Source organism: Lissotriton vulgaris, chromosome 7 (genome assembly GCF_964263255.1).
Source record: "Lissotriton vulgaris chromosome 7, aLisVul1.2, whole genome shotgun sequence".
In the NCBI taxonomy this organism is placed as follows: Eukaryota; Metazoa; Chordata; class Amphibia; order Caudata; family Salamandridae; genus Lissotriton; species Lissotriton vulgaris.
In genome coordinates this window covers 1060246802-1060274799 of record NC_141695.1, presented here as the reverse complement: position 1 = coordinate 1060274799, position 27998 = coordinate 1060246802, and positions in this window count along the sequence as shown.

Genomic DNA, 27998 nt, shown 5'->3' with positions numbered 1-27998 from the left:
TGCCAAAAGTCTGTGAAGTTTAATGTGAGGGTTCCCTTGCCAGGGTAAAAGACCCAGAGGCAGTGCATTACTAGAAATGGCATGAGGTGCCCTAGTAACTATAGGGCATAGGTCAACATGTTTTGCGCCTGATCGGTCAGCAAGATCCATGGCGCTTCAGCAAGACCGGGTGTAGTGAATAAAAATAGTGGGGTCATAACCCTAATTGATCAAGGTGGGCAACACCTGTATTTAGCTACGGTTTAGCCGCTCCTGTTGCATCCTATTACAGGGCAAAGAGATGCTCCATAGGCTAGTGCATGCAGGCTCCCGCACTGTAATGGGAGTTATCCAGGATTGCAACATTGTGCATCACCTACCCACAGGCACGCCTACCTGCATTAGCTTCTGGGTTTTTTAACCTGGCAAGGGAAGCTCTACATTAAACTACTGAGACAGTGTCTCCTCATGAGATAATCATGGGCAGAGCAATGAGATTGCCATCAGTACCTGAAAATGTGTTTGTGAACATTGCAGATGACATGATTCTTGATTACTGGAAAGGACAGGCTGACATGGTGGATTCTGTGTCTCATCAGATTGGAGAAGTCACTGCCCAGCCACATCAGGAACAGTGTCATGACCTTGCAGAACCTCCTTGCTTTAAACATCCTCCTCGCTAAAGACAGCCGAGTATGTCAGATGTTAAAAGTTCAGCAATGTTGTACTTACAGCCCTAACAAAAGTAAAGATTTTAAGAAGTTTATCAAAAACATCACTGATCTGATGGGAGATTTGAAAGAGTTAGAAGCAACAGGTGCTTGGAAAGCAATTTGAGATGGATTTACTTTAGTAATAAATGGTTTGGAGATCAGGGAAGTGGATTAGTGGGATCCATCTTGAACCCCCTTGAGAAAATTGCTGTTTGTGCAATATTCATAGTTTTGATCTTCAAAGGATATATGAGTATACAAGCAAAGAGGGGAGAAAAAAGAAAGAGACCACATGTAGAATTAGGGGAGAATCACAGTAGAAATGATCACATTATGAAACATCTGGAGGAATCCAGATGAAAATGTATGAAACTCATGAGGTTTTGATTGGTATGGTATCTAGATTGTGATGGTTAGATTCACCATCAGAGGCCGGATTGGAGCAGTGTAATTTTGGCTCCACCCTTACCCGTCACAGAAATGCAATATACATGTGCATTTAGCACCATGTACTTTGTGTGTCTAACTTTGTTAATGAAAGTGAAGTACTGTATTACTGAAATGCATTCACTGTAGAAACTAGAGATTCATAAGCGTGTCCACATTGATGTGTAGCCTAACAAAGAATGACATACATATTTACAGTTATGTTCCAAGTTATGTTGGATTTATTTGAAAGTGCATTGCATCATTTATCTAAGTTACATTTATATTGCTGCATTTATTTTGAAGTTGTGCATGAACCTATAGTCATCTACCTGAAGTCCACATCTTAGGGGCCGATTACGACCTCGTTAGGAAACTCTTCCGACCGAATCAGTTTCAGAATCGTTTCCGAATGAATCAGGTCTGCGAGTTAGACAGGCTGAGTATGATGGATCCGGAGGCATCCGGATACGATTTGGTCGGACTCCCATTGACTTCAATGGGATCCTGTGTTACGAACGAGAACACAGGCTCCCATCAAAAAAAGAGGTTGTTGGGGAAAAACATGCACTCTGTGTCAGGCCCCCCCATGGTGCCTGCCACACTCTGCATGGTTGTAAAGAGGGCTCCCATGGGTACTCCCATGGGCCCCAACTGGAGACCTCCGGTTGATGGGAGCCTGCTACGGGCCCCCTGAGTCAGATTCCGACAGCCGTTTTGTGTTGGGCAAATCAAATCGGAATGGCTGTCCGTATAGGTCATCGTAATCGCTTGTTCGGAAACCGTGTCCATAGAGCTTTACGAATCGTTCCGCTCTTTCTCGGTCTGTCTGAATGCCGTTCGGAACCAATTTGGACAACTCAAACTGTTTCCTTGCATCGTAATCAGTTGTCCGGAAAGGTGTATGATTCAGTCGGAAAATATAGGTTCCGAATCGTATTTGCCGATTCCGAATCCCGTTCAGAGCCTTTCCGGACAGCATCATAATCGACCCCTAAGTGTTTAACCTAAGCTAATTTAACTAGGCTTGAAATTCGAAATTTATTTTCTGTTTGCTTTGCATGTTGTCTCCTCTGCAGATGCACTTTTAAAGCTTCATTAGCTAGAGAAAGAAGTAAAATGTATTAGAGATAGTGAGCCGGAGAAGAAAATCTTTGTAGAGAAGTAAAGAACTAGTAAGTCAGAGAAAGGTGACTATTCATCGTGTAGCAGCAAAGGTGCACCGTCAAAGGCTGTGTGAATGTCCAGGTTTCATGGGACTGAGAAGATTTGGGAATGTTGCCACTGTGCACGTGAAGTGCAATTTCATTGGTGTCTGAAAAAGGGGCCGTGAGTATTGAATGCCAAGAATGTATCTGTGTGCTTTAATTTAAATATACTCTGTTAAAGTTTAAGCAAATTCCTTTTTGACTTTGAGAGGTACAGACCTCTCTTCTTACCCTATCCTTGAGAGTGTAAAGCTATATATTGTTTCCATTTTAGAGGTTTTATACTGAAATCCTCGCAATGCTGACACTTTCCTGGTTTACCCACCAATTTCCTGAATGTTCTTTGAGATTTCAATTCTGAACTAGCCTGAATCTAAACTAAAAGCCCTGTGTAGGGGACTTTCTTTTTATATATAATTATTTTCTTGGCATGTTAAAGAAGGAAAACAGTACAACATCATCAAAGGTGGAGGGGAGAGGCAGGTAGGGGGTACGGCAAGAGGTCAAATATACATACAGGGAGATTTAATACATTGTCCCATCAGTGAGGGTTCACATGTACAACCGGCTCTTTCTGGCTTTGTCCACAGTAAGTGCAACCTATAGCCCGAACCCAGACAAGCTGGCCAAGAAGCACAGATTCTCCATTCCCCTAACTCTCAGATTTCAGAGGGCCGTTGAGCGGGTGTGGGGCCAGTGTCAGGGCTGCTCATATTCATTGCGTGGGGTGTGGAAAGGGCACCATCCAGGAAGGTATTGCCTGCGTCCAGTCGAGGGATGGGTCTCTTTGTCTGAGGAATGTTAGCAGTGGGTCCCAAATGTTATTGGGGCGAGATAGTGGTGGCATGAGCTCCCAAAAGTTGGACAATTGCTCATCCTGCAACCATGTCTCCATTTTTGGTGCAGGCCATCTCCCCCATTGTATGGCCACTCAGCTTTTGGCCAGAAGGAAGAGCATGGAGGTGAGGTGGGTGACCCCTCAGAGAATATCCTTGACATATCCAAAGAGGTTGGCTTCATGTTTTATCAAGAGGAATGACCCATGATAGAGAGTACAGCAGAGAATACCCCAGTCCAGAAGTTGGCTACCCCATGGGTACTCCCAGGCGAGATGTAGGAAGAAGGCCCGGGGCTTACGCAGGGCAAACAGTTTGCATCCACCACCAAGCCCATGTAATGTAACTGCATTGGTGTGCAATATAACCTGTGAAGGAATTTGAAGTGGATGAGGTGCAGTCTGTAGTTGGGGGAGAGTGCTGCAGTTTGTCTAAATAGAAAAACCAATGGCCATCGGCATAGGAGTATTAATGTCTGCATCCAGTACGGTGTAGGCTGCCAGGATCAATACCTGCACCATTTCTTGCATGGGGGAGTAGAGGTGAGTGACCAATTTGCACTGCGATGGGTGGGTGAATATGTGTCTGAGGGCTTTTAGTGTGTGAGAGGGACCAGGGAAGGTGTCAAGTATTGTGGGGAAAGTGGCCTGGAGCTGCTGATAAAGGAGAATCTCAATTGCTGTGGGATGTGATGATTCGGCAAGCTTGAATGGGGGTATGAAGTGGTCGTCGTATTACATATCCGTTTAGGTTGTGAGGTTGCGTCCCTGCATCCTCAACCTAGCTCCCTTGTGTAGCAAGGGCGGCAGTAGGGGATTACGAGCAATGGGAACAGAGGGCGCATATAGGCAGGGGAGCCCAGCACGTCATTGCATGCAACCCACACTTACTGCACATACCCCACTGTGTCAATCTCAGTCCAAATTGGTTTGTATGGTATGAGAATTTCTGTGGCGAGGGGGCAGAGTGCCACACAATCCATCTAAATGGCTGTGTGTAGTTGAAAATGTGTTGGGTAAAGTAAAAAATGAATGTATTGTGCCAGAGCACTAGGTGCATATAGAGTCAGATTGGGCACGCCCAAGCCCCCTTGTTGAAGAGGTAGCATGAGTGTTTCCCAAGAAAATCTTGTTTGCTAGCTAGCCGGTTCAAGGTAAATTAGACCGAAGCCGCTGTCGGAAACATGCAGTGAGTGGGATCAGGATATTTATGAAAGGGTACAGGAATTTTGTCAGTACAACCATTTTTGCAATGGCTAATATATAATTAATCATGACAGCTGACAATCATTCAGTAAAAATAGGTTTGTAGTGGTTCATATTTATGAACCTTTGTGTCCTACCAAATACACATACTTTCTACATGGTATGGTGCTTTTGATTTTTATGATTAACATTTTTAATTTCAAAGGACAGGAAAACTTAATATAACAGGTATAGCGATACAAATTGCATATATTTGGGATGACAGTTGACATGCCACATTATCCCTGAATGCCGGCAAAATAGCACATAGATCATAAAGCAATTGTGGTAAATCTCGTTGTTCATTTGTCGCTCTATAATGTGGATAAGATAGTGGCATTATCAAAATGGGAGAAAAATACTTCATTTTTAGAAAATTAAGTGCACACAATTGACGGAGTGTGATTGTCAAAGACATTGGAAAGCCATTGTTTAATTACAGTTCACAGATACATTTGGGGGAAGAAAGGCCTTGTTGGGCCTTTTCATATACCTTATATTGAACGTACAACATTAATGCAGAATTTCTTAAGGGTGAGCATGTTTTCAGTGGCTAAATGGCTGTTAACATGAATTGGTCAGGAGTATGTTTTAGTGTGAGATTCAAAAGGTGAGTTCGAGAAAAGAGACTTTAAATGTATGATATGACAGAGTGTGAGGATTGTGGTGTATTATATGGTGTGTTTCTGAGGCCTAACCATGTAATACACTCATAATACTGGCTTGGGTCCAGTCAAACCTGTTTGTAAAACCCTTAGCTCAACCCTGGGAAGAGTCAGGCTTAAAGGATCATGTGTAAAGCATTTAGAAGTACCAAAACTACAAAAATTAGAAAGTCACAGCACAACAGAAATGCAACACCGATTAATAAAAGTAGAACTTATTTTTATGAATTTTTGGATGCCAAAATGAACAAAATCCACCAGAGGGTTTCAGAGATATAGGGCCTGATTTAGATATCGGCGGATGGGTTACTTCATCACAACAGTGATGGATATCCTGTATGCTGAACTATAAATCACATAGGATATTACAGGATTTATATTTTGGCTGAAGGGATATCCGTCACAGTTTTAACAGAGTTACCCGTACACCGAAATCTAGATCAGGTCCTGGGATTTTTGAGGTGAATGTAAATCACAGCTTTTCAAAAACAAATACAAACAAGCATGAGCAACTACCTTGGTTAGCAGAAACTTTGTAAAACTTTTAAATAGTTGTGTTTGGGTACTCCAGCATGCTTTGGGTGACCAACTCTGCCAGGTAGGGGGTCAAGCGGGCCAGGAATCGTTTCTAGTGCACTTGTAACCAAAGCAGTCTCAAGTACAGTTCCAGGCTCTATAGGCACCATAGACATTAATAGAGTGATCCTAATGCAAGGGAAACGGGATGCTGATGATATTGTATGATGCTGACGAAGCTCCTCTTTTCACTTTCCTAATGGGATGACTTTTGCCACAGAGGCCACTGTCCCTCAATGTCCTCTTTGGTCCAGCAAAAGTCGAATTGCTGCTGGGATACTAGTCTCTGCTCACAGTGAAACCAGCTCTTCCCTTTGTTGATGGCTAGTGTTTATTCTGGGTGGCCAAACTATCCTCTGATGACTCTTCCAGGTCCAGCAGACTTTGGTGCAGCTTTTGAGCATTGGGACTCAGTCGTCCAGGTTGCATGTCAATGGTCAGGACGATTAAGCAATTGTGGCTATTGTCTTGCCAGAACAGGTTTCTTCAGCTTTTGTAGTTCTGATGCTGTAATGGAAGTCATATTTACAACAAGGGGTGGTGAGGGACAGAGTCTCTGAATTAAACAGAATACTCTCACCCAGTCAAGAGATCAGGGCTAGATCCAACACCGTTTTTTAGCTCACTGCACCATCCCAGTTTCAGAACCTGGCTGTATGCAAATTAGTCTGTTCCTGTCCCAGTGCATGATGGGAACAGGGCAAACCAAACTACAAAAGCCAATTCTTACACTGGGAAGGAAACAAGCTACCGGGGACCGGTTTCTGGCATTTCAGCCGTCTTCGGCCCGGCTTGCTTGAATCCTGATGGTGCAATGAGCAAGGGACTCACATCTGAGTATACCCTTCCACGCTTAGGGTGGACAAAAATATTTACAACAAGGGGTGGTGAGGGACAGAGTCTCTGAATTAAACAGAATACTCTCACCCAGTCAAGAGATCAGGGCTAGATCCAACACCGTTTTTTAGCTCACTGCACCATCCCAGTTTCAGAACCTGGCTGTATGCAAATTAGTCTGTTCCTGTCCCAGTGCATGATGGGAACAGGGCAAACCAAACTACAAAAGCCAATTCTTACACTGGGAAGGAAACAAGCTACCGGGGACCGGTTTCTGGCATTTCAGCCGTCTTCGGCCCGGCTTGCTTGAATCCTGATGGTGCAATGAGCAAGGGACTCACATCTGAGTATACCCTTCCACGCTTAGGGTGGACAAAAATATTTACAACAAGGGGTGGTGAGGGACAGAGTCTCTGAATTAAACAGAATACTCTCACCCAGTCAAGAGATCAGGGCTAGATCCAACACCGTTTTTTAGCTCACTGCACCATCCCAGTTTCAGAACCTGGCTGTATGCAAATTAGTCTGTTCCTGTCCCAGTGCATGATGGGAACAGGGCAAACCAAACTACAAAAGCCAATTCTTACACTGGGAAGGAAACAAGCTACTGGGGACCGGTTTCTGGCATTTCAGCCGTCTTCGGCCCGGCTTGCTTGAATCCTGATGGTGCAATGAGCAAGGGACTCTCATCTGAGTATACCCTTCCACGCTTAGGGTGGACAAAAATATTTACAACAAGGGGTGGTGAGGGACAGAGTCTCTGAATTAAACAGAATACTCTCACCCAGTCAAGAGATCAGGGCTAGATCCAACACCGTTTTTTAGCTCACTGCACCATCCCAGTTTCAGAACCTGGCTGTATGCAAATCAGTCTGTTCCTGTCCCAGTGCATGATGGGAACAGGGCAAACCAAACTACAAAAGCCAATTCTTACACTGGGAAGGAAGCAAGCTACCGGGGACCGGTTTCTGGCATTTCAGCCGTCTTCGGATAAATAACGGTGATGGATCAAGCCCTGATCTTTGGACTGGGTAAGAGTGGTCTGCTCAATTCAGACACTCTGTTCATCACCACCCCCTTTTGTAAATCGCTTTTGGCCACTATAGGTGTGGCAGGGTATACTCAGACATGAGTCCCTTTCTCACTGCTCCATCAGGATTCAAGCAAGCCGGGCCGAAGAGGCTGAAATGCCAGAAACCGGTCCCCGGTAGCTTGTCTCCTTTCTGGTAAAGAATTGGCTTGGTAGTTTAGTCTGCCCTGTTCCCATGATGCACTGGGCCAGGGACAGACTGATTTGCATATAGCCAGGTTCTGAGCTGGGATGGGGCAGTGAGATAAATAACGGTGATGGATCAAGCCCTGATCTTTGGACTGGGTAAGAGTGGTCTGCTCAATTCAGACACTCTGTTCATCACCACCCCCTTTTGTAAATCGGTTTTGGCCACTATAGGTGTGGCAGGGTATACTCAGACATGAGTCCCTTTCTCACTGCTCCATCAGGATTCAAGCAAGCCGGGCCGAAGAGGCTGAAATGCCAGAAACCGGTCCCCGGTAGCTTGTCTCCTTTCTGGTAAAGAATTGGCTTGGTAGTTTAGTCTGCCCTGTTCCCATGATGCACTGGGCCAGGGACAGACTGATTTGCATATAGCCAGGTTCTGAGCTGGGATGGGGCAGTGAGATAAATAACGGTGATGGATCAAGCCCTGATCTTTGGACTGGGTAAGAGTGGTCTGCTCAATTCAGACACTCTGTTCATCACCACCCCCTTTTGTAAATCGCTTTTGGCCACTATAGGTGTGGCAGGGTATACTCAGACATGAGTCCCTTTCTCACTGCTCCATCAGGATTCAAGCAAGCCGGGCCGAAGAGGCTGAAATGCCAGAAACCGGTCCCCGGTAGCTTGTCTCCTTTCTGGTAAAGAATTGGCTTGGTAGTTTAGTCTGCCCTGTTCCCATGATGCACTGGGCCAGGGACAGACTGATTTGCATATAGCCAGGTTCTGAGCTGGGATGGGGCAGTGAGATAAATAACGGTGATGGATCAAGCCCTGATCTTTGGACTGGGTAAGAGTGGTCTGCTCAATTCAGACACTCTGTTCATCACCACCCCCTTTTGTAAATCGTTTTTGGCCACTATAGGTGTGGCAGGGTATACTCAGACATGAGTCCCTTTCTCACTGCTCCAACAGGATTCAAGCAAGCCGGGCCGAAGAGGCTGAAATGCCAGAAACCGGTCCCTGGTAGCTTGTCTCCTTTCTGGTAAAGAATTGGCTTGGTAGTTTAGTCTGCCCTGTTCCCATGATGCACTGGGCCAGGGACAGACTGATTTGCATATAGCCAGGTTCTGAGCTGGGATGGGGCAGTGAGATAAATAACGGTGATGGATCAAGCCCTGATCTTTGGACTGGGTAAGAGTGGTCTGCTCAATTCAGACACTCTGTTCATCACCACCCCCTTTTGTAAATCGTTTTTGGCCACTATAGGTGTGGCAGGGTATACTCAGACATGAGTCCCTTTCTCACTGCTCCATCAGGATTCAAGCAAGCCGGGCCGAAGAGGCTGAAATGCCAGAAACCGGTCCCCGGTAGCTTGTCTCCTTTCTGGTAAAGAATTGGCTTGGTAGTTTAGTCTGCCCTGTTCCCATGATGCACTGGGCCAGGGACAGACTGATTTGCATATAGCCAGGTTCTGAGCTGGGATGGGGCAGTGAGATAAATAACGGTGATGGATCAAGCCCTGATCTTTGGACTGGGTAAGAGTGGTCTGCTCAATTCAGACACTCTGTTCATCACCACCCCCTTTTGTAAATCGGTAATGGAAGTCAGCCAACTGACTCTTGGAGTTAACATCTTCTGTCTGGGGCTTGGTAGTGACTTTTCAACGAGCCTGGCACCACAGACACAGTCCTCTCTTTGCTAGCCCAAGGATCAGCTTGGAAAATTCAACAGCTGATACATCCTCTCTTTCTAGGTCCAGGGAACAGAAGGGCAGTCCTTATTCAGTCCTCTCTACAGTCCAGAAGTGATCTGAGGTCTGGGTGCCAGAGGTGCCATATTTATGCCCAGAAAGTGCCCTTGGGGGATAGCGCAGTTACTAGCTTATAGGCTAGTAAGCCCTTACCCACCTGATGTCTGATCTACAGACAATCGGTCCAATATGTCATGCGGACTCTTACAGTCCAATCTACAATAGTTATTCCACAACAAACCTCTCAATGTGTGACATCTAGCTATTCCAGAGTGCACTATTCTGACCACCACTAAGATTGCTGAACCTTTCTCTCGGTGTGTGGATCTTGGTGGCCCACCCTATATGTGTGGTTACGTGGGTGCTACATGTTCAGGGAAAAAATCTGTTTGGTAACTGGTCTCTTCTCTCTGTCCCCAATTTAATCCCATCTGCCTGAACAAAAGAGGAGTCCACATGTGTGTGTTCACCATTTGCCCCTTCAAAGGCTGCTTCCCTTTTGAAGCTCACCTTTAAGGCTCACAATTTATATGGCTTACTGCCAGGGAGAGGTGATTCCTCTTTTGGGAGCCATTTACACCTCTCCCCAGGAGGGCATAACACTGTCTTGTGGCCAGCATCTGTGAATGGCGGCTGGAAATCCGGGGCAAAAGAGTGGCAACTTTCTAAAAGTTGCACATACTCAAAAGCTACATTTAATCCAACATGGGCATCAAATTGAGGTTAATGTGAACATGATTTTGATATCTTGATAGAAGTTAGCACAGCTGAGTCATCAGCATGTAACCCTGCACTTGCCAATAAGGTTACTATCCTTTCCACAGTAAAAACAACAGTTTCGGAATTTTTCTATTAGGGTATATAAAAATATATGTCGTACCTGATAATATATAGCACCCTGTTTTAGGGCTCAATAGGCCTGCTGTAGAGGTGACATTATATATATATATATATATATCTATATATATATATATATATATATTCACTGAAAAAACCATAGGTTATAGACCATATATAGTTAGGGATTAGCATTTACAAAACCTTATTTTACTCACACAAAACCATTGAAATTCGCAAATATAGTTAGTTGCACTAACTATATATCGCGCCCCGCAATCCACTGCTGATGATGTCACATATTACATCATTCATGACATGGTCAGTGACATCACTGATGACATCACTGATGACATGTCAAATGACATCACTGATGACATCACTGATGACAACATCCATTGACTGTATGTTTCTGTAAAGTTAAAATATGTCTTACATATTAAAGAATGAGTGGATGTATAAGTGTCTGGATGAAGGATTTAGTAGGTGCATGACTGACTGTATGAGTGAGTGATTAAATGTGTCTCACTGAGTGCATGGGTTAGTGACTAAACTGTCTTAATTTGTGCATCATTATGTCTGTTGTTCTGTAAACTGCTGCATGTGTTGATCAGTAGCTATATGAGTAACTATATGGGTTATTGATTGGTTGCCCAAGTATTTGTATGGGAGTCTGAGTGTGTGTGTGTGGGTGGCTGGGAGGTGTGTAACTCTGTGCATAGATGTGTGAGCAGTTGATTCACTAGATTTATGGGTTCAAAAGTGCATGTGGAATCAGCTGTATAGACAGTTGACTGTGTGCATGAGTGTATTGGCGAGTGAATGGATATCTCAGTGCTACATGTCAAAGTAAGTACATATGTAAAACACAGTACATGTGAGAGTTGACATATATAAATAACTGTGCATAAGAGCCAGTGAATGTGTGAGTGGCTGTATGGATCATTGTGAACATGTATCAGGGATTGTATAAGAGAGTAAAGTAAATGTGTTAGTATATGTTTGAATAAGTAAGGTGTGTATAACTGTATAGTTGAGAAAATGGAGGTGTGATTGATTTTTTGCATAACTGACTAGGTGTGTGAGTAACTCCATGGATGAGTGACAGTCTGTGACTGTCTATTTACACTGATTGTATCTAAGGTTATATTAGAGTCTGAAGAGGTTCATGGTATTATCACATGAATGATATCATCAGTGATGTGATCAGTCATGTCAAATGAGATGTTATCAGTGATTTTATCAGTGATGTCATTTGAGAAGTCATCAGTGATGTCATTTGAGATGTCATCAGTGATGTCATTTGAGATGTCATCAGTGATGTCACTAACCATGTCATGAATGATGTAATATGTGACATCATCAGCAGTGGATTGCGGGTGCGCGATATATAGTTAGTGGAACTAACTATATATGAAATTTCAATGGTTTTGTGTGAGTAAAATAAGGTTTTGAAAAGGCTAATCCCTAACTATATATGGTCTATAACCAATGGTTTTTTCAGTGAATTTTCAAGGTTTTGTAAATGCAAATTCCTAACTATATATGGCCTATAACCTATGGTTTTTTCAGTGAATTTCATTGGTTTTTTAATAGCAAATATCAAAAGCTGTAAAATGTCAAGTACGTGATAGGTAAAAACTTTTTCGTGTTTATGCACGCTGATGTGCTTTGAACGCTGCCCCCCTCCCCTCTTTTCTCTTAGTAGTACTCTCTCTTTGCAGATAGTGAAGAGTAGTTAACGCAGGCCTTTACCCCCGTTGTAATCCGTCGTGCCTGCTTGTCTCTCCATTTGATTGATTGTTATCCAAGCATTTACTGTTTTACAATTGATTCTCTTTGGTTCATTCTCTATTTACAAACAAGCACAAAGTCGCAATACTCTGTTTAGTCTTTGCAGATAGTGAAAAATCGTGAAAAATCGTGTAAAAAAATAAAAGTAATCGAGCAAAATCAGTAGGCCACTAATTGGATCTCTTTTTGACCTCGCTAAAATAGAAATATTATGAACAACCCTTCATGAGAAATACGTAAATAGTGAGATGAACTGAGCTCCACACCATGAGGGCTGCAAGACAGCTCGGCTCCGTCACCCACCCCGCCCAAAATAACGACAAACCCTATGCAAATATTAAAAATATAGACAACACACCAGCAAAGAAACAGGGTAAAACATTTTATTAAATAACTATTTACATAACTATTTTATACTTTTTATTGCCCGATCCGGCAAGCTCAATCGATCAAGCATGAAACTCATGCACTCTGATAGCAAGCGTTGCTACTGATGCTATGCAGACCAAAACTGGTTTTCAGTTTGTACATTTTTCTAGATTTTTCCATCCAAGGTTGGTTGACTTTGTAGAACGATGGCTTCAGATTTTCAACATACGGTGTGGTGGCGCGGACTGGGAGGGGGCGCTTCGCTCCTGCCCCCTCCCAAAGTAAGATTTTCATACGTGAAAGTACGTTAATGGTTTTGGTCCCTGAGTTGCTTCAATGTCACTGCCATTCTCAAATGGCATAAGTTCTGGATGTTGGGTGCCATAGTTCAGAGTTCTGAGCAGCGCTTGTAACACTGTCTGAAGCTTATTTCCACCTACTGCAGCTTCACTATTCTCAAAGTAAGTGAGTGTCGTTTGTGGACCTGACTGCATTTGAAAACAATGTGATATGTTACCTTCCTAAACCGCTTGACGGAGGCCCCCGAGGGGCGGTGTGATGGCCATGGACTCGGAGAAGACGCTTGGCTCCGACCCCCTCCCCAAGTCTTATAGCACCGGTGTAGCCTGAGATCGCCCCCGACATAGGCGGCCGGCTCCCAGGGTCCGGCGGAACTTTTTGCCTTTTGATGACTCTTCTATTCTGGACCTTGTCCCACAATCCGTTTGACCTGAAGACACGCTGTAGTGGGGCGCCCCTTTACCGTTTTAGTTGCCATTCCGCCCGCTTTTGCTACACTGTGCCTCTTCCGCCATTCAGCTGTTTACCACCCGCTCTTGCGACTACAACGTCTCGCTCACCATGTAGTTGAGTTGCTCCCGCTCTTGCGATGCAACGATAAGCGACTGCCACAGGACTCTCAAAATGGCGGCCGGCTCTTCAGATTTGGGCGTGGTCCACTAAAATGGCCCTGGGACACCTTGGAACTCGGACGCTTCCCTGATAGGGCTTGGGTCCCATTCTCGAAAGCGTCCCCTCAGCCGTGAAGATTCTACAAAAGTCTTGGGGGCCCCCGACTCCCGCAGGCTTCTGGTGGGGAGCGGCTGCCATGTTTGCTCGTGGAATGGCCACGACGGACCTACGAGATGGTAGTGCTCTCATGCTGACGCCAGCTTTAGTCTGAAACATCCAGAAACACTGTAGACTACCAATTCGATCAGTTCCGGTAGCGCCCCAACATGACCCGGTAGAGAAGAACTTGCCCTCCCCTCTTTGACTGATGGTTCTTGTTGCCTGTCCCCTCTGTTGTCATTTTACAAAACTTTTTGGACTGCTGAAAGGGGTTGTGTTCCGAACGCTGGTTGGTGGAGACATTTTGACTATATTCTTGACCTACGTTGTCGCGTAATGCGTTATATGACACGCCGCGTTAGCGCACCCGGAAGTAATCCGGGGCGCGGCGCGCAGCGCGCAACGTAAGCATAACAGGTCATGTGACTTGTTAATAAAACTTTTTATTGGTTCATTTTACTTTTGTTATTTTAATAATGAAAAGCTTGGTCATATGACCTAAAAAATACGCTTTTTATTGATTTCGAACTTTTTTTAAAAAACATATATGTTATAATATTCCAGGCTAATGTACTTTCCCGGAAAATTTACAACTGTCCTGCAAGTAAAATATATTCCTTTTTCGAGAAAAAGGGTGTTTCTTCGTTCCATGACGGAGCCGTTGAGTAAAAGAGACTCGGCCTGCTGTCTTAGTCGCCGATACGCCTGATTATCAGATTCTTATCGATCACTTTATGTTGCAGAAGTGGAAAACACAACTGCCCTTGACCATTTATCTTTACTGCGTTCCTACATATTATACCTTTTATCCGTCATGTAATTGGACTACTTTATTTCACTTGCCTTTTACTGATTCGAAAACAGTGACTAAAAGTAAAAACTTTACCAATGTAAATACTACTACCATGTTTTGTTTTAAAAACCTTTATTGTGAAAATGTCAGTATACAAATACGGGCCTATAACCACGTGGGCCGGCCACGGAGCAAACTGGAATCGTATATGATGAGGAGACATTTACATTATAGAGGAACGTAACGAACGAGCCATTAGGTTGCAAGAACTAAGGTGTCTAACAGTTGCGGAATCGGTGGATGTACATTTTGTAATTAAAATACGACAGGGCCACTTACAAAAAAGTTATCTAGATATACATTTGCGTGCAAGTACCATGGGTGACGTTAATTCGAACTTTCAATAGTACAGTAATCAATAACACATCAGAACTTAATATCAATAGGGATGTCGAAATATTCAATCAATTCTCGTCCCCGCCCGCCATGAGCATCAAAACTGCATTCATATCTCGTGATATCAAGGTTGTTCAACCAGTACACAACAATGAGTTACGAGTCCCATTTATACCGGCGCCATTTTGGGCGAGGCCGGGCAGGTCCAAGATATAGTCAAAATGTCTCCACCAACCATCGGCCAGACCAGAACCCCTTTCGGCCCTTTATGCTACAAGATGGTGTCTTCCATTCAGAAAATATTGTTCGCAGCATTTTGAAAGGAAACATAAACAGCCGTTCTCCTAGTGAGTCTCACATTGTTACATTTAGGAAGAATGTTGAAGAGTAGTATGTGGAAAATCTGAAGCCATTTGTCTACAAACTCTCAATCAGCCTTTGATGGAAAAAAAAATCCTGAAGAATGTACAAACTGAAAACCAATTTTTGTCTGTATAGCATCAACAGCAACGCTTGAGTCAGCTTTGTGTCAAGCCGCCATTTTCATTCAATCAATAGCGTCCCCCTGCACACATTCAGGGACCTGGTCGTGTCTTCAGATGAAACGGATTGTAGGACAAGAAGCAGAAAGGAAAAGGAAAAAAGATCCGCCGGACCTCGGGAGCCGGCCGCCTATGTCATGTGCGACCTTTGGCCACACCAGGGCAATAGTGAAGCTGCAGCAGGTGCAAATAAGCTTCAGACAGTCTTACAAGCACTGCTCAGAACTCTCAACTATGGCACTCAACATCCAGTACTTGCCATTCGGATCTTGGCGCCTTGTGCTGGTTCCGACCTATTCACACATCGGTCCACTACTGACATCACCTCATAAGCCAACGGGGCACCCCACGCCGACTTTCGGCGCAGCATTGTAGGATGGCCACACCAGTGCGGCAACTTGCTGGACACCACCTCGGTGCCATCCGGATCTCGGCGCGTTCGAGTCACTGTACCGCAAGAGTGACCTGAACTCAGCTGGACACGCCGTCTTTCGGCGCAGCATTGTAGGATGGCCACACCAGTGCGGCAACTTGCTGGACACCACCTCGGTGCCATCCGGATCTCGGCGCGTTCGAGTCACTGTACCGCAAGAGTGACCGCAACTCAGCTGGACACGCCGTCTTTCGGCGCAGCATTGTAGGATGGCCACACCAGTGCGGCAATTTGCTGGACACCACCTCGGTGCCATCCGGATCTCGGCGCGTTGTGCTGCCTTCGGCCTACTGTAGCCGCAAGTGCGGACGCAACTCAGTTGGACGGCGAGTGAAACGCTAAGGGGCGCCGCACTGCAGCCGAGGAGCCTCCATCTTGGGGGAGACGCACAGCCCCCACTGACTGACGCGACCTCACAGGCCAACGGGGCGCCCCACGCCGACTTTCGGCGCAGCATTGTAGGATAGCCACACCAGTGCAGCAACTTGCTGGACACTAACTCGGTGCCATCCGGATCTCGGCGCGTTGTGCTGCCTTCGGCCTATTCGCACATCGGTCCGCTACTGACGCCGCCTCACGTGCCAACGAATTTTCTACGCTTTTTGTAGCCCTATGCCGCATAACAGGTCATGTGACTTGTTTATAAAACTTTTCATTGGTTCATTTTACTTTTGGTTTCCTAAAAATGGAAGGCTTGGTCATATGACCTAAAAATAACACTTTTCATTGGTTTAGAACATTTTTTTTTCTCAAACGATGAAAGCCCCACCTTGTTTCTGGATGATTCAGACTGAAGCTGGCGTCAGCATGAGAGCACCACCATCTCGTGGCTCCGTCGTGGTCATTCCGCGAGCAATCATGGCAGCCGCTCCCCACCGGAAGCCTGCAGGAGTCGAGGGCCCCCAAGACTTTTGTAGAATCTTCACGGCTGAGGGGACGCTTTCGAGAATGGAGCCCAAGCCCTAGCAGGCAAGCGTCCGAGTTCCAAGGTGTCCCAGGGCCATTTTAGTGGACCAGGCCCAAAACCGAAGAGCCGTCCGCCATTTTAAGAGTCATGTGGCAGCCGCCTATCGCTGCACTGCAAGAGTGGGAGCAACTCAACAACATGGTGAGCGAGACGCTGTAGCCGCAAGAGCGGGCGCAACTCAGCTGGATGGCCGCCACCTGGGGAGGCCCGTTCACGCCACCTCCCCCACGCCCCCCCCCGGGCCGCCCCACGCCAATTTTCGGAGCAGCATTGTAGGATACCAAAACCAGTGCGGCAGTTTACTGGACATCACCTGGGTGCCATCAACATCTCAGCGCGTTCTGCTGCCTTGGGACTATTCGCACAACAGACCGCTACTGGCGAGGCCTCCCTCCGCACCACCCTGGACGCCCCACGCTGTTTTTCTTTGCTGCATTGTAGGATCCCAAAAACCAGTGCGGCACCCAGGTGACATCACCTGGGTGCCGTCCAGAACTCAGCACGTTGTGCTGCCTTGGGACTATTCGCACAAAAGACAGCTTCTGACCATTGTTGCTTTTTTTTGTGAAAAATGTTTAAATGTTTTTACAGTTTTTATTTCCGTTCGTTATATTTAAAAGTTAATAAAGTTTTATAATCCTACTTTGTTGGAGTGTTATATATATTTTTTTAAACGGGTGAATGGGGCCTTGAATCGGGTTATTGTCATGTGTGGGCTTTGCAAGTGTACTGCTACAGGATCGGACATTTCAAACTCAAATGCACGTTCTTTTTCTTACCTTTCCGAAGCATGGAGCGCAATAGCAGGCAGAGAAAGGGTTGAACACTGCCTGGCCTGGAAGTTGCTGGCAGTGCCCCCCCCGCCCCCCGCCCGCTCCTGAAAGAGGACACACACACACCGCCGCCCCGAGTACTTCACAGATCTTTAAAAGACCATGCGCTTGTTCATGAGGCTTAAATGGTTTATCACCCCTTCTAGAACCCCTACATCGACCCTCTGACGTTTCCTAGAAAAATTACCACGTAACACAATACCAAGCCCTGTCAGCTGAAACCCCCGAGGAATCGTGGGGCATATTATCAAGGGGGTTTATCTCCGCTTTTTTGGCTTTAAAAGCCAAGAAAGCGGAGATAAAATTATCTCCCTATTACCAAGCTGTCGCTAACACCAGTTAGTGACAGCTAAAAGGAGATAGCGACCATCTTGGGCCCCGCTTTGCATGTCAGTGATATTTATCACTAATGACATGCAAAGTGGGCGTGCCAAGATGTTAGCGACTGGAAACAGTCCATTAACATCGCTATCTCCTATTACCAACTTTTGGAGATATCGCGCTAAGCGCGAATATCTCCAAAAGCTAACACCTGACCTGAGCAGTTCTTAGCCATGTTATCCAATGGGAGGTGGATAACATGGCTAAGAGCATTTGCTCGATAATGCATGAATATCGCTGACTTTTCAGCGATATTCATGCATTGCGGCCGTTTTTTATCGCATTTGCGATAAACCTTGCTAATAGCAAGGTTTATCTGAGATAAAAATCGCCGATGTGCGGCGATAATTTTTGTCTCTAAACAAGTTAGAGACAAAAATTATCGCTAGTTGTTGGTAATATGCCCCCGGGTTTTTGCTTGCAGAAATCGGGAGGCGGGAGACTAGCACTGAAATCAGTAGTCTCACCCCTGAATCAGGAGGGTTGGCATGTCTGGATTCTCTACAGCTGGGGCCATAAACTACATCCGCAGGGCTAGGTGATAGCCTGGGACCGGCCTGGTATCTAAAATGGCTGCCGTGCACGACAAAATTGTGGCATTGGAAAAAAGGCAAGATGACGCAGACAATGTTTATCAATAAGGATTCATTTATAACAAAATATTTTATCGCACTGACAAATTGGTGGTCAACACTTCCTGATTTCCATCGAATCGAACGTTAACAGACGTCACGCAGCAAAAAAAAAAAAAAAAGCTCACGCACAGCCGCTGGAAGACATGTATCAACATATATGAGCCTCCTCAGCCACCCTCCGAAAACATAAGGGATTAGGATACGTCTCCCGCACCCCCTTATACCTAGTAATTTAATTAAAACGAAGCACAAAATGGTCTCCCGCACCCCCTTATACCTAGTAATTTAATTAAAACGAAGCACAAAATGGCGAATTCCCGTTTCGCTACCAGTTTGCGGCCCAGTTCGCGGCCCGGGAAGCGCTTCTACCGTGAAAAATAATTTTTTTTGTATTTTCCCCACGGGACCCTTTAATAACCCCAACAACATTCCTAGGGGGTCAAGAGGGGTATACCTTGCCCCCTTTCATTAAATTCCCCCTTCGTTGTTCACCTCTTCTTCTCTCTCGATCCTACCGAGAGATAAGATGGCGGCCGCTCCGGACTGTTTAGAATGTTGACAGACACCGGGGAGCCGATCAGCTTCGCATCGCAAAGTTCCGTTTCGCGAAAAGTAAGCGGACCGGAGCGCAGCCCGGAGCGCTGTTACAGATATATATCTTGTTTTGAACGTTAATTTCTCAAAATCCACTGGAGCACATATATTGAGACCTAGCAAAGGCACATCGGGCTAACAGTCCCAACAATTTTGCCAAGTTTCGTGCAAATCCATTCAGCCGTTCGAGCTAAAAGTGAGGCCAAAGGCCCTATGGAAATTAACATGGGAAAAACGCGTTTTGGGACCCCCCTTTTTTCTCGGCCCCCCCTTGACGAAACCCCCCCAAATTTTCGGGGGCTGCTCAAAAACAAAATGTGCCATTTTCCTGAAAATTTCAGCCGATTCCGTCCACAAACGCCAAAGTTATTAGACATAGAATTTTCAAAAGTTCCATAGACAAAAAATCCTAACTATATATACCTACTGGCGACACGCCAGTAGGTAATATATATATATATATATATATATATATTTATTTTTTTCAAGCAAGTAGTGGGTTCTTCTGAGATCCATCCCGTCGTCAGGTCACTTTATTTACAGCTTATGGTGAGCTACTGAGGGCAAAATGTAATTGCAGCAATGACAGCCTTTTTTTAATAAAAATGAGTACCATGCTCCAAAGGTTTCGAGAAAGGGGATACCCTGAGTGGGTAGCTGTAAATAAAGTGAAAGGGAGATCGAGGGAGAGTACTCTTGAGAACAAAGTTGAAAAACTGGAAACCGAACCTGTCACTAGAGTGATTACCATATTCAATGAGGATTCTAGGAAAGTTGGCAAGATGTTAGCAAACAATTGGAATATACTTCAAGCAGACAACATCATAGGCCCCAACATTGGAGCGAGACCCTCAGTGACTTATAGGAGAGACAAAAGTCTGAGGGATATTCTGGTAAAAGGTGACATTAGTCCCATCGGCAGCCACAATGTACATAATCTTAAAGGGTTTTACCCATGTGGCCACTGCCGAGCGTGCAGCTCCAGTGCAATGGTTAAAACGGTAGAACTACCAGGTGCAGGCAGGGACTTCAATATAGGACCATTTCTGACATGTAGTACCAACTTTGTTGTCTATATTCTAGAATGTCCATGTCGACTGAAGTACGTGGGGAGCACAGTATGCATGGTGAAAAATCGGGTACAGGAACATCTGCGGGCAATAACCAATGTTGATACTAATTACCCCATCGCTCGCCATTTCCAAACCAAACACCAGTCCAATAACTCCCTGCTCAAATATTATGCAATTGAACAAGTGAACATAAGTAAGAGAGGTGGTAACAGACTGCTGGCTTTAAGGAAAAGGGAATCCAAATGGATAATGCAACTCGAGACTAAATTCCCGGGAGGGCATAATTTGGATGAAGAGCTAGCCACCCACCTTCATGAAAATTGAGAAAATTGAGCAAATCGAGTACAGAAAATGCAACATGTTGTAAATACTGCTGTGACCAATACATGAGATGTGATGTTGTAACTAAAAAACATGCAATTGGTTTTTTTAACAGAATATTTAAAGTAATGTTTTCTCTGTTTTTTTCTGTTTTCTGTTCTATCTCTGCAGGAGGAAAGGAAGGGAGCATATCACTCTCACTTTTGAAAAAAAAGCACGGTTCCCTACCCTTTTCTTCAAATGACTGAAATGTGTCCAGGCTAAGATAAGAACAAACCACTTTTCTTTTCTTTATAGGATTAAGGAATTTCAGATAGGTTTTTGATCAATAATTGATCATTTTGCACTGTGTCACTTTTGGGATTGTCTAGTTAATTTTGGTAGAGGTACCTGCTGGGTATAGCCACATGGCTAAAATATAAAGCTACTGCTTGGTGGGTTATGGCCATATAATACAGCAGGGGCACTAGTCCGAGAGCAAATCAATAGTTACATGGGGATTACGGCACTAGACCGAGTGTAATCATAATACAATCCCTTGAACAACCCCCTAGTTAGTTGCAGCGCAACACGCTGCGTGCTAACCTGTCAACACTAAGTTGTAATAATATCGCGAATTTTTGAGTTGCATTTTGTATAATGATATGCTTTGAATTTCGTTTTATTATAATGCATATATGTGGTCTCAGCACATAAACATGTGTGTATTGAACTAAGGTGTATCCATAACAATGACTGAATACAACTGTTATGTATACTTTTGCTGTTTACAAATGGCGACCATGTTTCTCAAACCAAGTAGGCTAATTTGCAGAACCTCTTCTATGTTTACTGTGGAAGTTTGTTTATGCACGTCCGTGAGAACGCGAATGTATCGTGTGATCAAGACATCACCGGGTGTCGAAACGCGTAGCGGTATCATGGAATAAATGGTGATTGTCTAATCTCACTCCGAGTGCCCAAATTTATTTGCAATTTGAACTTTAATATATATATGTGAACAAGGCTCTTTGAGCCGAAACGTCATGAGGCTACCTGCACTAGAGGAATAAAATAAGAAGTCACCGAATTGGTCCGTGTCCGTTTGTTTGTGTCCTGGCTGGAGTGATCCCAGAGCGTGGCAACAAGAGACGGAGCATTGAATATATATATACAAGGGGGAACAACTCAGTCATAAACCTTACAGGGACGGGTCTAACCAGGCAGGAGGAATCAATACTGTCCCTGGGGTTATCATACTGCCCACCATGTGATTTTAATTATGCGGACGCTAGAATGGACACATATAGGTTTGTCCGTAAGCTAAAACTAAATAAGTTTCACAGCACACAGTCCAAAAAACACCCTTCGAATGTAAGCAGAAGTCCAACTTTATTAACTGTAGGGGACCAGGAAGGAATGAACGAGATATGGTCCCTACAGAAAGAAACCATTGGCAGTCAAGCAGGAGAGAGTAATTCAAGCAATGACATTGCTGCGGCTGGTTTGACTCCATTTAAACCCAAGTCCACGTTCCAACCAATTATGCTTCATGATAACATTGATGTATACCACGATCTTGTAGTTAAAGAATTGAAACAACTGTACTCTGCCACTAATGGGCGGCGTAATCAAATGACGAAGCAAAATTGGAGTTACAATCAATTGGTGAAAAAAATAAACACTGATGACAACATTGTGGTACGTCAGGCGGACAAGGGGGGTAATGTTGTTCTTTGGCCCCGAAAATTATATCTTAATGAGGCTGAAAAACAATTGAATGACATTACATGCTACAGGAAAAGTAACTGGCCCACCCTGAGGGCGACTTGGGGAGATCAGAAAGCAAAACTCCAGGCATGGAGGAGTGCGGGCATCATAACGGAGTATGAGTTCAAATTCATGAGAAATGAGCATCCGGTGGTGCCTACTTTTGATCTGATCCCCAAAGTGCATAAGAACTGTGAAATACCACCGGGTCGCCCCATTATCTCTGCCATTGGAAGTTCCCTGGAAAATGTGTCCAGGTATATAGACTTTTTTTTACAGGACTGGGTAAAAGGACTTGATTCTTATGTCAAGGATTCGACTGATTTTATTCAAAAAACGAAGAGACTAGAATGGAACCCAGAATTTCTATTTATGACCCTAGATGTATCGTCATTATATACATCAATAGGGCATCGAGATGGACTGAAAGCGATTGAATACTTTTTGAACAAACGTCCAATATACTATGGGGTACACAATAAGATGTTGCTAGCGATGACTCAGATGTGTTTGGAGCAGAATTTCTTCCTATTCAACAACCAAATTTACCAACAAATAAGGGGTGTTGCAATGGGGGCCTGTTTCTCCCCGAGCTACGCATGTTTGCACATGGGGCTTTGGGAAGAACAGGTCCTGGGGGGAGAACTGCGTACCATTATGGAACAACATGTAGTAACATACCTAAGGTATATAGATGATTTGTTCTTCATCTGGAGTGGAACGGAAGAGATGGCGAAACAGTTTATTAACAATCTAAATGCTAACAGTTTAAACTTACATTTTACATCATGTATTAGTGCTACTTCTGTCAGATTTTTAGATATGGAGGTCTACGTAGAGAACAATCATATGCAAACCAAATTATTTAGAAAGCCTACAGCAGGCAATACCATCCTGCATGCCTCAAGCCACCATCCACGCCACCTGATTTGCAGTATTCCCTATGGAGAATTGCTGCGTATCAGGTGGATTTGCAGCAGTGATGAGGAATGCGAACTAGCACAGGAAGCCAGTATGAACAGATTTCTGGCTAGGGGGTACTCTAAAAGCATACTTGAGAATGCTCAGGAAAGAACTAAGCTTGTATCCCGGGAAGTGGCATTATTACCGAAGGCTAAGGAGGCAGACACATCCCCGGCTGGGGAGGTAATCAGGCCCCGCATGATTATTACATATAGCCAGCAGCATTCTGCCATCAAAAGAATTTTCAGTCGAAACTGGAACCTGATACTAGGAGATCCGGTCATTGGCAGCAAGCTGTTAAATAGACCACTCGTCACTTTTAGGAGATCTGTATCTATGGCTAGATCCCTAGTTAAAAACACTTTGGAACCACAGATGTCTAACACCTGGAAGGCTCTGGGTAGGGGTTTCAAAAAATGCTCGCAGTGCAAAGTATGCAAGCATGGGATCAATAAGACCAAATATACTGTCCCTTTTTCCGAAACCCCCAGAGAGATTTCTAAGCGCCTCAACTGAAAAACAGACTATGCAGTCTATGTGCTGGAGTGCAGTTGCGGGCTCCGGTATGTGGGTAGCACCCGCCTGCCGGTCCATCAACGTGTGCTTCAGCACATTAGAGCCATCAAAAACAATGATCAGGCCTTTCCGGTGGCTAGGCACTTTGAATCAGATCACAATTCTAATCCAGTTCATCTCACATATTTTGCAGTAGATACAGTTTGGCCCATGAAAAGAGGTGGCAATCGAGATGCGAGGCTTCGTTTACTCGAAACCAGATATATTCTGGAAATGAATAGTAAGCAACCGTATGGGTTAAACGCAACTGAAGATTTGTATACGTGTTTGTAAATTATTAGGACCACTTTATATCTTTGAGCATATGCTTCAAACTTGAAGGAGGAGACTTGATAATAAGACTCAGTCGCAGTGTTAAAATTACAACCTGGATTAGGATAGCATATAGCTCTGCAATTTAGAGGCATATTAAAAGTAATGTCATAGATAGGGTGGTTACAGATAATTTGAAGTGGGGATCTTTCATACATGGAATGTATATATATATTTTTTCGTTTGTGCTAACTGCTCTGTCTGCGACAATTTCATACAAAAGTAACATGTGTTTTAGTAATACATACTGCCTTTTCTTTCTATATGTATTTTGAGAGCAACATCAATCAAAGAGGGCAACCTTGGATGGCTATCCATGGAGTTATTGATGATTTAATATCAGATAGAATGATTGTTTTTAATCAGCACATGCACTAACACTTTAAAAAATGACAAAAAAGAAAAAGAAAAAATGTAATCATGCACTCACTGTTTTGTGCCGAGAATTTGACTAACAACTAAAAAGTTCAGTAATAATTCTTTCCATGAAGTTGATGCCCACATGGGCTTTATTCTTTTGAATAATACTTGATGTTGCCCACTTGGGCTTTAGTCAAAACATTTGATATTGTGCATACCGTATTTGAGAGAGAGCAGAGTAATCTGCAACCAAAATGAATTGAGTAGAGGATTTGATATATTCTCACTTCACATTACTAAAGTATTCATACAGTTACAATGTGAATACTGGTTCTTTTAAAAATATTTAAATACCTATTTATTTATATATTTTTTATATATTTTACGGTTGCACAAATGTAATGTACAATGCAATATTATTTCTTGCATCCATGCATGTGAAACACAGTACTTTTTCCATGTTGTTTACTTCCTGTGAAAAAAAGAAAAAAATAACGCGCGCACTGGCACTTTAAATATCGGCACTTGCTCTCAGCAACTCGCCATGTGACCAAGCTTTGCAAGAGGCGAAACGCGTAATGGCGGCGGCAGGCTTGCTGGAAAATAAACACTTCAATTGAGCACTCAATCTGGGTCTGTTCCTTCGTCATTTACAAGTTGTGTGCTGGGGCGGCTGCTTCAGCCAGTGTGACGAATTCACGTTTATATATATATATATATATATATATATATATATATATATATATATATATATATATATATATATATATATATATATATATATATATATATATATATATATATATATATATATATATATATATATATATGTATGTGTATATATATATATATATATATATATATTTATATATATATATATATATATATATATATATATATATATATATATATATATATATATATATATATATATATATATATATATATATATATAATGTCACCTCTACAGCAGGCCTATTGAGCCCTAAAACAGGGTGCTATATATTATCAGGTACGACATATTTTTATATACCCTAATAAAAAAATTCAGAAACTGCTGTTTTTACTGTGGAAAGGATAGTAACCTCATTGGCAAGTGCAGGGTTACATGCTGATATATATATATTATATATTAGCTACTGGCGGTCGTCAGTAGGTAGTTATAGTTAGGATCGGCTACCATAGGGAATCCTATTGGGAATTACTCTAGCGCCGGTTGAGGAATTTGTGTGTAATTTTCCAAAATTTTGCCCAGCTCCGCTCCTTCCCTGGAAGTTTCGGGTGGGGATTCGTGAATTGGGGGCTGAGAAAAAAGGGGGGTCCCAAAACGTATTTTCCCCATGGTAATTTCCATAGGACGGTCTGACAAGTCTACAGCCCGAACCGCTGAATGGAATTACGCCAAACTTGGCAAAATTGTAGGGACTGGTACGCAGATGTGCTTTTGCTATATTTGGTGGAAATTGCTGCAGTGTTTTTTTTTTAAAGTAACTTCAAAAACACATATATATCTATAGGCGCGCTCCGGGCGCTCACCGGTACGCGTACCGGGGAGCGCACCCGGCTCGCCACAGGAGTGCGCGAGCGGAAAGCAGATTGGCTGTCAGGTGTCTGTCAACATTATAAACAGTCTGGAGAGTCCGCCATCTTGTGTCTTGGTAGAATCGAGACACAAGAGGTGAAAAAGAAAGGGGGAAATAATTAAAAGGGGGCAGAGTAGACACCCCCTGACCCACTAGGTTTTCTGAGGGGGCCTAGAAGGACCCTGAAGGGCAAAAAAACCTTGTTTTTTTAAAAAAAAAAATCGCGGAGTAAGCGCTGGGTGCGTTCCCGGGTATGCTCTCCAGTACGTGCACCCTGAGCGCACCACAGGGAAAAACAGTGTAAAAAAATAGAGTAAAAAAATAATGTAGAGTGTTTAGAGGTAAGTTAGCTCTGAAAAGAGCTGTTGTGTTATGTTGGTGTTTTTTGTACCTGCAAGGTGGTACCAATGCAGAGTCTTATATTCAAGAGGAAAACTCTATTCCCCTCATCTGTAAAATGCACACCATCTCTCCTGTAGATGTCTTGCATGTTGTAACGCAGGTTGTTGTGGTAAATGGAACCCATAGCATAGTCTCTGAGGAAAGCAGAAACAGATTTATTTACATTTTTCCTTGCTTTTTCAATCTGTGGACAAAATTGGTTGGACCAGTTCCATTTTTGCCTTTGGCATATATTAGAAAATACCAAGGCAGTTTGTGGAAAAAGTGACATCAATTGCCCAAAGATGTCCTTTAACCACATGGCTGCTGGGCGTTTCCCCCCCTGTGCTGGAAAATGCCATTTTAGTGGCACCATGACGAGCTCAGCTCGTCATCAGCACACAACACCTTTGGGTGATGACGAGCTGAGCTCGTCATCAGCATCGAAAGGGTTAAAAGCATTTCCAGACCTACCCCAGTCAAAGTGCCTAAGTCATTTCCACCACAGTGCACAATTATAAGGTCAGGCTGTGGTAAATGCATAAAGGATTTTACCAATGGTATCAATTGGTGACTCCTCAATCCTCTCTGTCCAATCCATACAATGTCCACATTTGGTAAATCAAGGTTGTAAAAACCTGTTAGCTGCATATTTTTGACCCCAGTGGAAATAGCTATGACCCACAAACCAGACTTTTTGCATGTTGGAGGTAGATGTGCTTCTAGTCAGATGAGTTGTGGAAATGGAATGGCAGTTTGATTATGAAAAAAAAGTGTTTGAGAATCCGTACAGTTGAATAACCAGAAATGATTGGAGCTTTCTTAAAAATCTCCACTGAAAATTAGGGTGCATGCTTTTTTTTTTTTTGTAAGAAGTCATTTCAATGGTTGAGAAAAAGTCATTTAAACAAACATTTCAGTTGATCAGCTAGTAGATTGATTGGTCAAACACCCTTGATGGATTTTTTTGCAACATAGTATGATGAACTTGTGAACTGTGTGCTCGTTTAAGAGGGAGTTACCATGGTTACTTGGTGAATTAGCACTGGGGGGAGGGGGGAATGTTATGTGAGTTTCAAAGTTTTGAAATGTACAACCAATTAAAATGTGCAGTTTGGTTTTGAATTTGTGTGGGAATAATTTTCATTGGTTAGGTACAAGAATATGGCTCTGAAATGAGAAAGAATCAATGCCATTATTCTCTGGCTCAAGTGAAGGAAGCATTGTTCAGACATTCTGCTTAAGAATATCTCTTGACTGTGACTGACACTGTTTTTCATCTTCCAAAGCATTTCTAAAGGTGAGTAATGATTCTTTTAGAAAAGATAGACTTCATAAAGATTTTTGACAAGTATCACAGTGAGTGTCTGTGTGAATTAAGGAATTATATGTTTACCTTTTTCCATAATGTTTGCTGTGTGTTTATAAGGTAGACTTCTTTTTAAATTGTTTTTTTTGCTTGGATTCAATGCTAGTTTAGAAATTGTGTAATGGTTTCATTGGACTTGTAAATATGCTCCTTTTTTGAAGCACCTTGTGCAACCTTTAACATGGGTGGAAGCAGTGAATGTATGGAGAGGGATAG